This window comes from Ranitomeya variabilis, chromosome 4 (assembly GCF_051348905.1).
Source record: "Ranitomeya variabilis isolate aRanVar5 chromosome 4, aRanVar5.hap1, whole genome shotgun sequence".
In the NCBI taxonomy this organism is placed as follows: Eukaryota; Metazoa; Chordata; class Amphibia; order Anura; family Dendrobatidae; genus Ranitomeya; species Ranitomeya variabilis.
The window spans coordinates 718,931,077-718,944,873 of NC_135235.1; the positions used below are offsets into that span (position 1 = coordinate 718,931,077).

General features: G+C 41.3%; 2 protein-coding genes across 2 annotated transcripts in view; one reads left to right on the forward strand and one right to left on the reverse strand.

Moving 5' to 3' along the window:
- Nucleotides 1–13,797, forward strand: part of LOC143766587 (uncharacterized) — a 925,271-nt gene that overhangs the window by 512,478 nt on the left and 398,996 nt on the right. The gene's annotated exons all lie outside the window — the stretch shown is intronic.
- LOC143766599 (uncharacterized) overlaps nucleotides 1–13,797 on the reverse strand; it is a 264,129-nt gene that overhangs the window by 38,903 nt on the left and 211,429 nt on the right. The gene's annotated exons all lie outside the window — the stretch shown is intronic.

The window sequence follows — 13,797 nt, forward strand, 5'->3', positions numbered from 1 at the left end:
GCCCCTGTGTTGCGCCAGCCCGATGTCTCTCTCCCCTTTCAGGTTGAGGTCGATGCTTCCGAGATCGGAGCGGGGGCGGTTTTGTCGCAGAAAAGTTCCGATTGCTCAGTGATGAGACCTTGTGCGTTCTTTTCTCGAAAATTTTCTGCCGCCGAAAGAAATTATGATGTCGGTAATCGGGAGCTTTTGGCCATGAAGTGGGCATTTGAGGAGTGGCGTCATTGGCTTGAGGGTGCTAGACATCAGGTGGTGGTTTTGACTGATCACAAGAATCTGATTTATCTTGAGTCTGCCAGGCGCCTGAATCCTAGACAGGCGCGCTGGTCGTTGTTTTTCTCTCGGTTTAATTTTGTGGTCTCATATCTACCAGGTTCTAAGAATGTGAAGGCGGATGCTCTTTCTAGGAGTTTTGAGCCTGATTCCCCTGGTGATTCTGAACCTACAGGTATCCTTAAGGATGGGGTGATATTATCCGCTATTTCCCCAGATCTGCGACGTGCTTTGCAAGAGTTTCAGGCGGATAGACCTGATCGCTGTCCACCTGGTAGACTGTTTGTTCCTGATGATTGGACCAGTAGAGTCATCTCGGAGGTTCATTCTTCTACGCTGGCGGGTCATCCTGGAATTTTTGGTACCAGGGATTTGGTGGCTAGATCCTTCTGGTGGCCATCTCTGTCTCGTGATGTGCGTGTTTTTGTGCAGTCTTGTGATGTGTGTGCTCGGGCCAAGCCTTGTTGTTCTAGGGCTAGCGGGTTGTTGTTGCCCTTGCCTATTCCGAAGAGGCCTTGGACGCACATCTCGATGGACTTTATTTCTGATCTTCCTGTCTCTCAGAGGATGTCTGTTATCTGGGTGGTGTGTGACCGTTTTTCTAAGATGGTTCATTTGGTGCCATTGCCGAAGTTGCCTTCCTCGTCTGAGTTGGTTCCTTTGTTTTTTCAAAATGTGGTTCGCTTGCATGGTATTCCTGAAAATATCGTTTCTGATAGCGGTACCCAGTTCGTTTCTAGATTTTGGCGGGCATTCTGTGCCAGGTTGGGCATTGATTTGTCTTTTTCGTCTGCCTTCCATCCTCAGACTAATGGCCAGACGGAGCGAACTAATCAAACTTTGGAGACGTATTTGAGGTGTTTTGTGTCTGCGGATCAGGATGATTGGGTTGCCTTTTTACCGTTGGCGGAGTTTGCTCTTAATAATCGGGCCAGTTCTGCCACTTTGGTTTCCCCTTTCTTTTGCAATTCGGGGTTTCATCCCCGTTTTTCTTCTGGTCAGGTGGAGTCTTCGGATTGTCCTGGAGTAGATGCTGTGGTGGATCGGTTGTATCGGATTTGGGAACAAGTGGTGGACAATTTGAATTTGTCCCAGGAGAGGACTCAGCGGTTTGCTAACCGCCAGCGTCGGGTTGGTCCTCGCCTTTGTGTTGGGGACTTGGTGTGGTTGTCTTCCCGTTTTGTCCCAATGAGGGTTTCTTCTCCTAAATTTAAGCCTTGGTTCATCGGTCCCTATAGGATTTTGGAGATTATTAACCCTGTTTCCTTTCGTTTGGACCTTCCGGCATCTTTCGCTATCCATAATGTGTTCCATCGGTCGTTGTTGCGGAGATACGAGGTGCCGGTGGTTCCTTCTGCTGGGCCTCCTGCTCCTGTGCTGGTTGAGGGTGAATTGGAGTACGTTATTGAGAAGATCTTGGACTCCCGTATTTCCAGGCGGAGACTCCAGTACCTGGTTAAATGGAAGGGCTATGGTCAGGAAGATAATTCTTGGGTAACTGCCTCTGATGTTCATGCCTCGGATTTGGTTCGTGCCTTTCATAGGGCTCATCCAGGTCGCCCTGGCAGTTCTTGTGAGGGTTCGGTGCCCCCTCCTTAAGGGGGGGGTACTGTTGTGATCCGCTTTTTGGCTCCCCTGGTGGTGGCTGGTGGTACTGGAGACTTGTGTGTGCTTTTCTTCCTCAGCTCACCTGCTTCCATCAGTTTTGGGAGTTCCCTATTTAGCCTTGCTCTCCAGTCACTTCCTTGCCGGTCATCATTGTAACCTGAGTCATTCAGTTGCATGTTCCTGCTACTAGTCTGCTGATCAGCTAAGTGGACTCTTGTCCTTATTGTTTTGTTTTTCTTGTCCAGTTTACAGTTTTGTCATTTCCTGTTTCTGGAAGCTCTTGTGGACTGAAATTGCCACTCCTGTGTCATGAGTTGACACAGGAGTCTTAAAGTAATTTCAGGATGGGTTTTTTTAAAGGGTTTTTCAGCTGACCGTGAAGTCCTCTTTTGTATCCTTCCTCTATCTAGTAAGTGGACCTCGCTTTGCTAAATCTACCTTCATACTGTGTATGTCTTTTCCTCTGAACTCACCGTTAATATACGTGGGGGCTACTATCATCTTTGGGGAATTTCTCTAGAGGTAAGCCAGGTCTGTTCCTTCCTCTTCCAGGCGTAGTTAGTTCTCCGGCTGGCGCATGGCATCTAGGCAGCCGTAGGAATGCTTCCTGGCTACTGTTAGTTGTGTGGTAGATTTAGGTCACGGTCAGCTTGAGTTTCCATCACCCGAGAGCTAGTCTGTTATTTTTGTGTTTCAGATGTTCCCATGCCATTGGGGAATCATGACACGGGTGGAAAGACACTAATAGGAATTTTTTGAAAAAATGTGCAGCAGCCTGCATTACTTAAAACAAAAGGAAAATTGATTTTGCGGTATGACGCAGTGAAGAACCCTGAGCTGGAGACAACCAGGCTATGGCTGCTCACAGACTACAGGGCGAGCTGCAGTCACACGGAGACCGTGCAGACAGCCGTAAACGGCGCTGCAAGGCCCAAAAACCCTCCTCTACGTTATCCTATGTAGTGTTTTTCCACAAGTTAGCTGGAGACGGGTGGAAAGATTATCCTAATAGGATTATCCTAGAAAATCCTAATAGGATTTTTTGGAAAAAATTAGCAGCAGACTACACTACTTGGAAAAAAAAAAAAAGAACAGTATGAGGTAATGAACCACCCTCCCTGAACTGAATACAACCAGCTATGGATGGCCTATGGCTGCACTCAGACTAGAGAGTGGGCTGCACTCACACACACACACACACAGACCTTGCAGATCGCTGTGAAAACAGCGCTACAAGGCAAAAGCAAGGTGATTAGTAGGTGAACACAGCGGTTGCTAAATTAGCCTTTGAAAAGCACAAAGAAGCAAATCGCTATCTCTAAACTGGCCCTCAGTCAGCAAACAGCGTCCTGTCACTAACTGAATTCACAGCAGAGTGAGCGCAAAATGGCGCCAGCGACTTTTAAACTGCATCATGACATCATTTCAGCAGCCAATCACAGCCTTGCCAGTAGTTTCAGGCCCTCCATGCTGAACAGGATGTGCCCACACTTGGAATCAGTCTCATTGGCTGATTTCGTACAAAGTTGTGCAGTTTGAATCCTGGGAACTTCCGATTCCGGTATCTGATACGCGGCAAGTATCGGATCTCGGTATCGGAATTCCGATACCGCTAAGTATCGGCTGATACCCGATACTTGCGGTATCGGAATGCTCAACACTACACACGGACCATCAGTGTGACTTGCGAGAAATACGCAGCGGTGTTCTATAGAAAAGCCGGTAATTCAGCGCGGTGTACAGTAAAATCACACTTGACAGGTTAGAATAGAACAGATAAAATTAATGTATCCAAATAGTATAGGTATATATACAGTATATCCGTATTCAATGCGAGGATGCAATTTTTTCTCCAAAAATTATCCGTGTGTCATCCGTATGGCATCCATACGGTGAGATTTTCTCGCCAGCTTGCAAAATGGACATAGAATGGATCCATGGCAACAAATATTCATAAAAACATATATACAGTCTATATACTGTATATATATGTCAGTTAGACACATATACAGTGGGGCAAAAAAGTATTTAGTCAGTCAGCAATAGTGCAAGTTCCACCACTTAAAAAGATGAGAGGCGTCTGTAATTTACATCATAGGTAGACCTCAACTATGGGAGACAAACTGAGAAAAAAAAATCCAGAAAATCACATTGTCTGTTTTTTTAACATTTTATTTGCATATTATGGTGGAAAATAAGTATTTGGTCAGAAACAAACAATCAAGATTTCTGGCTCTCACAGACCTGTAACTTCTTCTTTAAGAGTCTCCTCTTTCCTCCCCTCATTACCTGTAGTAATGGTGCCTGTTTAAACTTGTTATCAGTATAAAAAGACACCTGTGCACACCCTCAAACAGTCTGACTCCAAACTCCACTATGGTGAAGACCAAAGAGCGTCAAAGGACACCAGAAACAAAATTGTAGCCCTGCACTAGGCTGGGAAGACTGAATCTGCAATAGCCAACCAGCTTGGAGTGAAGAAATCAACAGTGGGAGCAATAATTAGAAAATGGAAGACATTCAAGACCACTGATAATCTCCCTCGATCTGGGGCTCCACGCAAAATCCCACCCCGTGGGGTCAGAATGATCACAAGAACGGTGAGCAAAAATCCCAGAACCATGTGGGGGGACCTAGTGAATGAACTGCAGAGAGCTGGGACCAATGTAACAAGGCCTACCATAAGTAACACACTACGCCACCATGGACTCAGATCCTGCAGTGCCAGACGTGTCCCACTGCTTAAGCCAGTACATGTCCGGGCCCGTCTGAAGTTTGCTAGAGAGCATTTGGATGATCCAGAGGAATTTTGGGAGAATGTCCTATGGTCTGATGAAACCAAACTGGAACTGTTTGGTAGAAACACAACTTGTCGTGTTTGGAGGAAAAAGAATACTGAGTTGCATCCATCAAACACCATACCTACTGTAAAGCATGGTGGTGGAAACATCATGCTTTGGGGCTGTTTCTCTGCAAAGGGGCCAGGACGACTGATCCGGGTACATGAAAGAATAAATGGGGCCATGTATCGTGAGATTTTGAGTGCAAACCTCCTTCCATCAGCAAGGGCATTGAAGATGAAATGTGGCTGGGTCTTTCAACATGACAATGATCCAAAGCACACCGCCAGGGCAACGAAGGAGTGGCTTCGTAAGAAGCATTTCAATGTCCTGGAGTGGCCTAGCCAGTCTCCAGATCTCAACCCTATAGAAAACCTTTGGAGGGAGTTGAAAGTCCGTGTTGCCAAGCGAAAAGCCAAAAACATCACTGCTCTAGAGGAGATCTGCATGGAGGAATGGGCCAACATACCAACAACAGTGTGTGGCAACCTTGTGAAGACTTACAGAAAACGTTTGACCTCTGTCATTGCCAACAAAGGATATATTACAAAGTATTGAGATGAAATTTTGTTTCTGACCAAATACTTATTTTCCACCATAATATGCAAATAAAATGTTAAAAAAAACAGACAATGAGATTTTCTGGATTTTTTTTTCTCAGTTTGTCTCCAATAGTTGAGGTCTACCTATGATGTAAATTACAGAAGCCTCTCATCTTTTTAAGTGGTGGAACATGCACTATTGCTGACTGACTAAATACTTTTTTGCCCCACTGTATATACATAGAAGAAAAAAACCCCATTGCATATTTAATATGCCAAAAGTGGGGATACTAAGTAGTATCAACCCACATTCACAATATTTTATTGACTCCGTAATGTAACTATATAAATAGGAGAAAAACTGGAGTAATCAATAAATAAGTAAGAAAGTACAAAATTTATTTCAAAAAATCAAAGAAAAAAAAAATTGTCAATCAGGACAAGGACACAGAAGTACATACAGTAGTGAGGTGCACATGGGAGTTCAGAGGTAGTACATCTATCTGATTTACATTTGAATACTTGTCCATGTGCTAGGTAAGTAGAGCCAAAAATAAGGCACAATAAATAAAGCTCAAGTATTGTATAACAATGCGGGGATCCACAGAAGCAGCGGGAGCTCTATAGCAAGGTTTAAAGCCAAAAGTAAGGCAAAAATCACCCGCCATCATTTGGGGCTCATTACCACCTGAGTAGTGTTGTGCACTGGGCTTGGTAAGTTTTGCCTTTAATTTATGATACAGTCCCTTTACTCTGCGGAGCTCCAGCTGGGCTTGATCTATGTTGATTTACTCTGACCTTTTTTTTTTTGCCTCTCCCACATATGGAAACAATTGCACCAGCTCGGACACAAGTGGTGGAACAGATTAAATATCTCAGTGTGGTGGTCGGGTCTAATATTACAGACTATATAGCATTAAACATTAACCCCTTACTAGAGAGATTTAGATTCAAAATAACTGTGTGGTGTAAATTTCCTCTGTAATAGGTAGGGGGAATCTCATTAACCCCTTTACCCCCAATGGTGGTTTGCACATTAATGACCGGGCCAATTTTTACAATTCTGACCACTGTCCCTTTATGAGTTTATAACTCTGGAACGCTTCAACGGATCCTGATGATTCTGACATTGTTTTCTCATGACATATTGTACTTCATGATAGTGGTAAAATTTCTTTGATATTACCTGCGTTTACTTGTAAAAAAAAAAAAATGGAAATTTGGCAAAAAGTTTGAAAGGTTCGCAATTTTCCAACTTTGAATTTTTATGCCCTTAAATCACAGATATATGTCAAATAAAATACTTAATAAGTAACATTTCCAACATGTCTACTTTACATCAGCTCAATTTTGGAACCAAAATTTTTTTTGTTAGGGAGTTATAAGGGTTAAAGTTGACCAGCAATTTCTCATTTTTACAACACCATTTTTTTCAGGGACCACATCACATTTGAAGTCACTTTGAGGGGTCTATATGATAGAAAATACCCAAGTGTGACACCATTCTAAAAACTGCACATTTCAAAATACTCAAAACCACATTCAAGAAGTTTATTAACCGTTTAGGTGTTTCACAGGAATTCTTGGAATGTTTAAAAAAAATGAACATTCAATTTTTAGTCACAAAAAAATTACTTCAGCTCCAATTTGTTTTATTTTATCAAGGGTAACAGGAGAAATTGGACCTCCAAAGTTGTCCAATTTGTCCTGTGTACGCTGATACCCCATGTGTGGGGGTAAACCACTGTTTGGGCGCATGGCAGAGCTCAGAAGGGAAGGAGCACCATCTGACTTTTCAATGCAAAATTGACTGGAATTGAGATGGGACGCCATGTCGCGTTTGGAGAGCCCCTGATGTGCCTAAACATTGAAACCCCCCACAAGTGACACCATTTTGGAAAGTAGATCCCCTAAGGAACTTATCTAGATGTGTGGTAAGCACTTTGACCCACCAAGTGCTTCACAGAAGTTTATAATGTAGAGCCGTAAAAATAAAAAAAAAATCATATTTTTTCACAAAAATTATCTTTTCGCCCCCAATTTTATATTTTCCAAAGGGTAACAGAAGAAACTGAACCCCAAAAGTTGTGCAATTTGTCCTAAGTACGCTGATACCCCATATGTGGGGGTAAACCACTGTTTGGGCGCATGGCAGAGCTCGGAAGGGAAGGAGCTTCATTTGACTCTTCAATGCAAAATTGACTGGAATTGAGATGGGACGCCATGTCGCGTTTGGAGAGCCCCTCATGTGCCTAAACATTGAAACCCCCCACAATTGACACCATTTTGGAAAGACCACCCAAGGAACTTATCTAGATGTGTTCTGAAAACTTTGAACCTCCAAGTGTTTCACTACAGTTTATAACGCAGAGCCGTGAAAATAAAAATTCTTTTTTTCCCCACAAAAAATATTTTTTAGCCCCCAGTTTTGTATTTTCCCAAGGGCAACAGGAGAAATTGAACCCCAAAAGTTGTTGTCCAATTTGTCCTGAGTACGCTAATACCCCATATGTTGGGGTAAACCCCTGCTTGGGCGCACGGGAGAGCTCGGAAGGGAAGGAGCACTGTTTTACTTTTTCAACGCAAAATTGGCTGGAATTGAGATCGGATACCATGTCATGTTTGGTGAGCGCCTGATGTGCCTAAACAGTGGAAACCCCACAATTCTAACTGAAACCCATCCAAAACCCACCCCTAACTCTAATCCCAACCATAACCCTAACCACACCCCTAACCCTGACACACCCCTAACTCTAATCCCAACCCTAGTCCCAACCCTAATCCCAACCGTAAATGTAATCCAAACCCTAACTTTAGCCCCAACCCTAACTTTAGCCCCAACCCAAACTTTAGCCCCAACCCTAACCCTAACTTTATTATTTTACTCTAACTAAGGGGGTGATGAAGGGGGGTTTGATTTACTTTCATGGCGTTTTTTTTGCGGATTTTTATGATTGGCAGCCGTCACACACTAAAAGACACTTTTTATTGCAAAAAATTTGTTCTAGTGTCTCCACATTTTGAGAGCTATAATTTTTCCATATTTTGGTTCACAGAGTCATGTGAGGTCTTGTTTTTGCGGGACGAGTTGACATTTTTATTGGTACCATTTTCAGGCACATGACATTTTTTGATCGCTTTTTATTCTGATTTTTGTGAGGTAGAATGAACAAAAACCAGTTATTCATTAATTTCTTTTTTGGAGGAGCTTATACCGTTCCACATTTGGTAAAATTGATAAAGCAGTTTTATTCTTCGGGTCAGTACGATTACAGCGATACCTCATTTATATAATTTTTTTATGTTTTCGCGCTTTTATACGATAAAAACTATTTTATATAAAAAATAATTATTTTTGCATCGCTTTATTCTAAAGACTATAACTTTTTTATTTTTTCGCTGATGACACTGTTTTTTGTGGGACAAGATGACGTTTTCAGCGGTACAATGGTTATTTATATCCGTCTGTTTGATCGCGTGTTATTCCACTTTTTGCTTGGCGGTATGATAATACGCATATGTCCTGTAGTATCTTTATAGAATCTTTCTTTCTCTCTCTGTTTCTTCCTCTCTCTAATCTTTCTCTCTGTTCTTTTTTTCTCTGTTCTTTCTCTCTCTCCTTTCATTTTTCGCTCTCTGTTCTTTCTATCTCTGTTGTTTCTTTCTTTCCCCTCTTTCTTTCTCGCTCTGTTTTCTTTTTCTGTTTTCTTTCCCCTCTTTCTCTCTCTGTTCTTTCTTTCCCCTCTTACTCTGTCTCTGTTCTTTCTTTTGCTCTCTGCTCTTTTTCTTTCTCCTTTCTTTCTCTGTTCTTCCTTTCTCTCTCTCTCTGTTCTTTCTTTCTCTCTCTGTTCTCTTTCTTTCCTCTCTTTCTTTCTCTCTGTTCTTTCTTTCCCCTCTTTCTTTCTCGCTCTGTTTTCTTTTTCTCTCTCTGTTCTTTCTTTCCCCTCTTTCTCTCTCTGTTCTTTCTTTCCCCTCTTACTCTCTGTTCTTTCTTTTGCTCTCTGCTTTTTCTTTCTCCTCTTTCTTTCTCTGTTCTTCCTTTCTCTCTCTCTCTGTTCTTTCTTTCCTCTCTTTCTTTCTCTCTGTTCTTTCTTTCCCCTCTTTCTTTCTTTCCCCTCTTTCGTTCTCTCTCTGTTCTTACTCTATCTCTCCTTTCTTTCTCTCTCTCTGTTCTTCCTTTCTCTATAACAACTATAGTCATTTTGCTATCAGGTCAGATTAATATTGAGGATCTGAGAGGGCAGTGGTACCTTTTTAACAACCCCCCCTTTTTCTGTTCATTGGTTATAGGGCACTTCCTTCACTGTGGTACCCCTTTGTTTTTGTTTGACAATTTGTTTTTTTACAATTTTACGTAATAAAGGATAAGTTTTAATATGCCCCTTTTTTGAGGGTACTTTTTTAAATGGAGAAGGCGGTCCTGTTAATGTGCAGAGTAACACTGTCACATTTTTCTTCATCTGGTGTAGTTTACAATTTGGGATAAAATTAAGTAATGTGTTTTGGAAGCGGTGCTCTAGAGAACTTTTGTTATTTCCTGCAGAGATGTGACCTGGCTGGAAGACGTGATGGCGGTCTGTGCTGGATGAAGATTAAAAGCAAAGATGAAGGACTTCACCAAGAGATGTCACTGGTGAGTTAGTGTATTACATATACATGCAGACTATACACTGCATACTACATACAGCGGTCCGGTGTATAATGTCACCGGTGATCACTGTATTACCTATACATTATATACAGAGCTCCTGTGTATAATGTCACCACTGCCGTGATCACAGTATTACCTGTACACTGACACTGTATACAGAGCTCCTGTGTATAATGTCACCGGTGATCACTGTATTACCTGCACACTGACATTGTATACAGAGCACCTGTGTATAATGTCACTGGTGATCACTATATTACCTGTACACTGACACTATATACAGAGCTCCTGTGTACGTCGCTGGTGATCACTGTATTACCTGTACACTGTATACAGAGCTCCTGTGTAAAATGTCACCGGTGATCACTATATTACTTGTACACTGATACTATATACAGAGCTCCTGTGTATAATGTCACTGGTGATTACTATATTACCTGTACACTGACACTATAGACAGCTCCTGTGTATAATGTCACCAGTGATCACTGTATTACCTGTACACAGACACTGCATACTAAGTACAGATCTCCTGTGTATAACAGCACTTAAGGTGATATTAGTATTGTTTTTTTTGTTAATGATCAGTATTGTAGTATTCAGTCACTATGTGGTGGTAATATGTGGTCTGGTCATGGTGTGGTGGTAGTTGTTCCTTGTATGTGGTATTATTTGGTCACCATGTGGTGGTAATATGTGGTCTGGTCATGGTGTGGTGGTATTTGTTCCTTGTATGTGGTATTATTCGGTCACTGAGGTGGTAATATGGTGTTTGGACATGATGTGGTGGTATTTGTTCCTTGTATATGGTTTTATAGGCCTCTTTGTGGTGTTAATATGTTGTCTGGACATGGTGTGGTGGTATTTGTTCCTTTGTATGTGGTATTATAGGTCACTATGTAGTGGTAATATATGGTTTGGTCATGGTGCGGTGGTATTTGTCCCCTGTATGTCATATTATCGATCATTTTAAAAATTGAAAAATAAAAATATACCTAAATTGTATTGGATATTTTAACAAATGTTTAATATGTTAGAGTAGAGTAGAGCTGGGCCAAAAGAGTCTGACTTGTCGTGGTGGAGGCTCAAAAAATCTTTCCTATTTCCTAAATATATTTAAAAGTGTATGTATTATACATGTGCGTCAGGTTAGGCTAGTAAAGAGTAAACCAGATTTATTTGTACTGATTTTACGAGGGGGGGAGCACCATTTTGCAGTTCGCCTCAGGCTGCAGAGGGGCTAGGTTCACCCCTGGGTGGGCGCTAAATACACAGATAGAGATTGACCTTAGCAATGATGTACAAAGGTGTGGGACAGGGAAAGACTGTTGGGGATTAGGGAATACTCTAATTTTACCCCATTATGGCAAAATCAGCGACTGTTGGAGTTTGACAAGTTGGCTGGTTTCAGAGGTTGGGAATAAAGGGGAATTCAGACTTTAGATAATTTAGTAGGAAATCAAACACTCAAAAGCTTTAACAAACTACAAGAGTTTGGATTGCCTCACGGCCTCTACTATCAATGCCTACAACTTAGGCATGCATATCTGACTCAACTTAGTGCTGAAACACCGGATATATACGAAAAAATTATTTACTAGACTCAATAGCGGAGGCAAAATACAAGATCTGTTTCATTTCAAACATCTATCAGAAACTCTTACAGTCTCACATGAGCGACCATCCCGACAGCTACATTAAAATAGGAAGCAGATGTGAGGTCCGATTACTGAAGAACAGTGGAAAGTGGTGTTTGAACTCACTCCTAGACTGTCCCCATGCGAATCTCAGAGGCTCCTCCGGGTATACCTTTATACATAGTATATAGAACGCCAAGCTTTCTTTTTAGAATTGGGGTACATCCAAATGTAGATTTCCAAGATGTGGAACTGGAGATGCACATTTGTTACACATGTTCTGGAGTGCAGGAGATTGGGCTCCTACTGGAAAAATACAATATCTACAATAAAAAGGGTATTTGGTGTGCAAATCCAAGCAGATCCCAAGATATGCATATTGGGATATTTGGGAGAATTGATTTTGAATCCCCACTGGCTATAGGTCTTTTGCAAACATTGTATGAAGCTCGCAAAATTATTGCAAAACATCGCCCAACTGCCGACCGTTAAAGAGTTAATAAATAAGCTAAACAATATTATTTGGTTGATAAAGGTTATATAGAAAGAGAAAAACAATCAAGAAATTTGACAACATCTAGGGACCCAGGTTGAATGTCCAGGCCTGCCATCTGGAGTACTCCTGAGGGATAGCATATGGCAATTTCCGACTTCAGGAACACTCATGGTATGATCATTCCAGGTTAAATGATATAACTAGGGCCAGTACACATGCAAACTAATTACAGGGTGGGCCATTTATATGGATACACCTAAATAAATTGGGAATAGTTGGTGATATCAACTTCCTGTTTATGGCACATTAGTACAACCCCTAGCAAAAATTATGGAATCACCGGCCTTGGAGGATGTTCATTCAGTTGTTTTTAATTTTGTAGAAAAAAAAGCAGATCACAGACATGGCACAAAACTAAAGTCATTTCAAATGTCAACTTTCTGGCTTTAAGAAATACTAAAAGAAATCAAGACCAAAATTGTGGTAGTCAGTAATGGTTACTTTTTTAACCAAGCATAGGGGAAAAATTATGGAATCACTCAATTCTGAGGAAAAAAACTTATGGAATCACCCTGTAAATTTTCATACCCAAAAATAACACCTGCATCGAATTAGATCTGCTCGTTAGTCTGCATCTAAAAAGGAGTGATCAAACCTTGGAGAGCTGTTGCACCAAGTGGACTGACATGAATCATGGCTCCAACATGACAGATGTCAATTGAAACAAAGGAGAGGATTATCAAACTCTTAAAAGAGGGTAAATCATCACGCAATGTTGGAAAAGATGGCTGTTTATTTGTGTGTTTTTCATGATTCCATATTTTTTTCCTGAGAATTGGGCGACTCCATAATTTTTCCCCTATGCTTGGTTAAAAAAAGTAACCACTACTGACTACCACATTTTTTGTGCTTGATTTCTGTTAGTGTTTCATGAAGCCAGAAAGTTGTAATTTGAAATAATTTTTGCCAGGGGTTGTATATGGGAGAGGGGAAACTTTTCAAGATGGGTGGTGACCATTTTGAAGTCAGCCATTTTGGATCCAAATTTATTTTTTCCAATGGAAAGAAGATCATGTGACACATCAAACTTATTGAGAAATCTACTAGAAAAACAATGGTGTTTGGTTTTAACATAACTTTATTCTTTCATGAGTTATTTACAAGTTTATGACCACTTATAAAATGTGTTCAAAGTGCTGCCCATTGTGTTGTATTGTCAACTCTTCTCCCACTCTTGACACACCGATAGCAACACCGCAGAAGAAATGCTAGCACAGGCTTCCAATATCCGTTGTTTCAGATACTGCACATCTTGTATCACTACCACATTATGTGTGTCAGGTCCGAGCATTCTTACATGAACAGTTTCCTGGAAAGTGGATTGGTCATCGTGGGCCAGTTGAATGGCCACCATGGTCTCCTGATCTGACCGCATTAGACTTTTATCTTTGGGGTCATCTGAAGGCAATTGTCTATGCTGTGAAGGTACGAGATGTGCAGCATCTGAAACAACGGATACTGGAAGCCTGTGCTAGAATTTCTTCTGCGGTGTTGCTATCAGTGTGTCAAGAGTGGGAGAAGAGGGTTGCATTGACAATCCAACACAATGGGCAGCACTTTGAACACATTTTATAAGTGGTCATAAACTTGTAAATAACTCATGAAAGAATAAAGTTACGTTAAACCAAGCACACAATTGTTTTTTCTTGTGAAATTCTCAATAAGTTTGATGTCACATGACCCTCTTCCCATT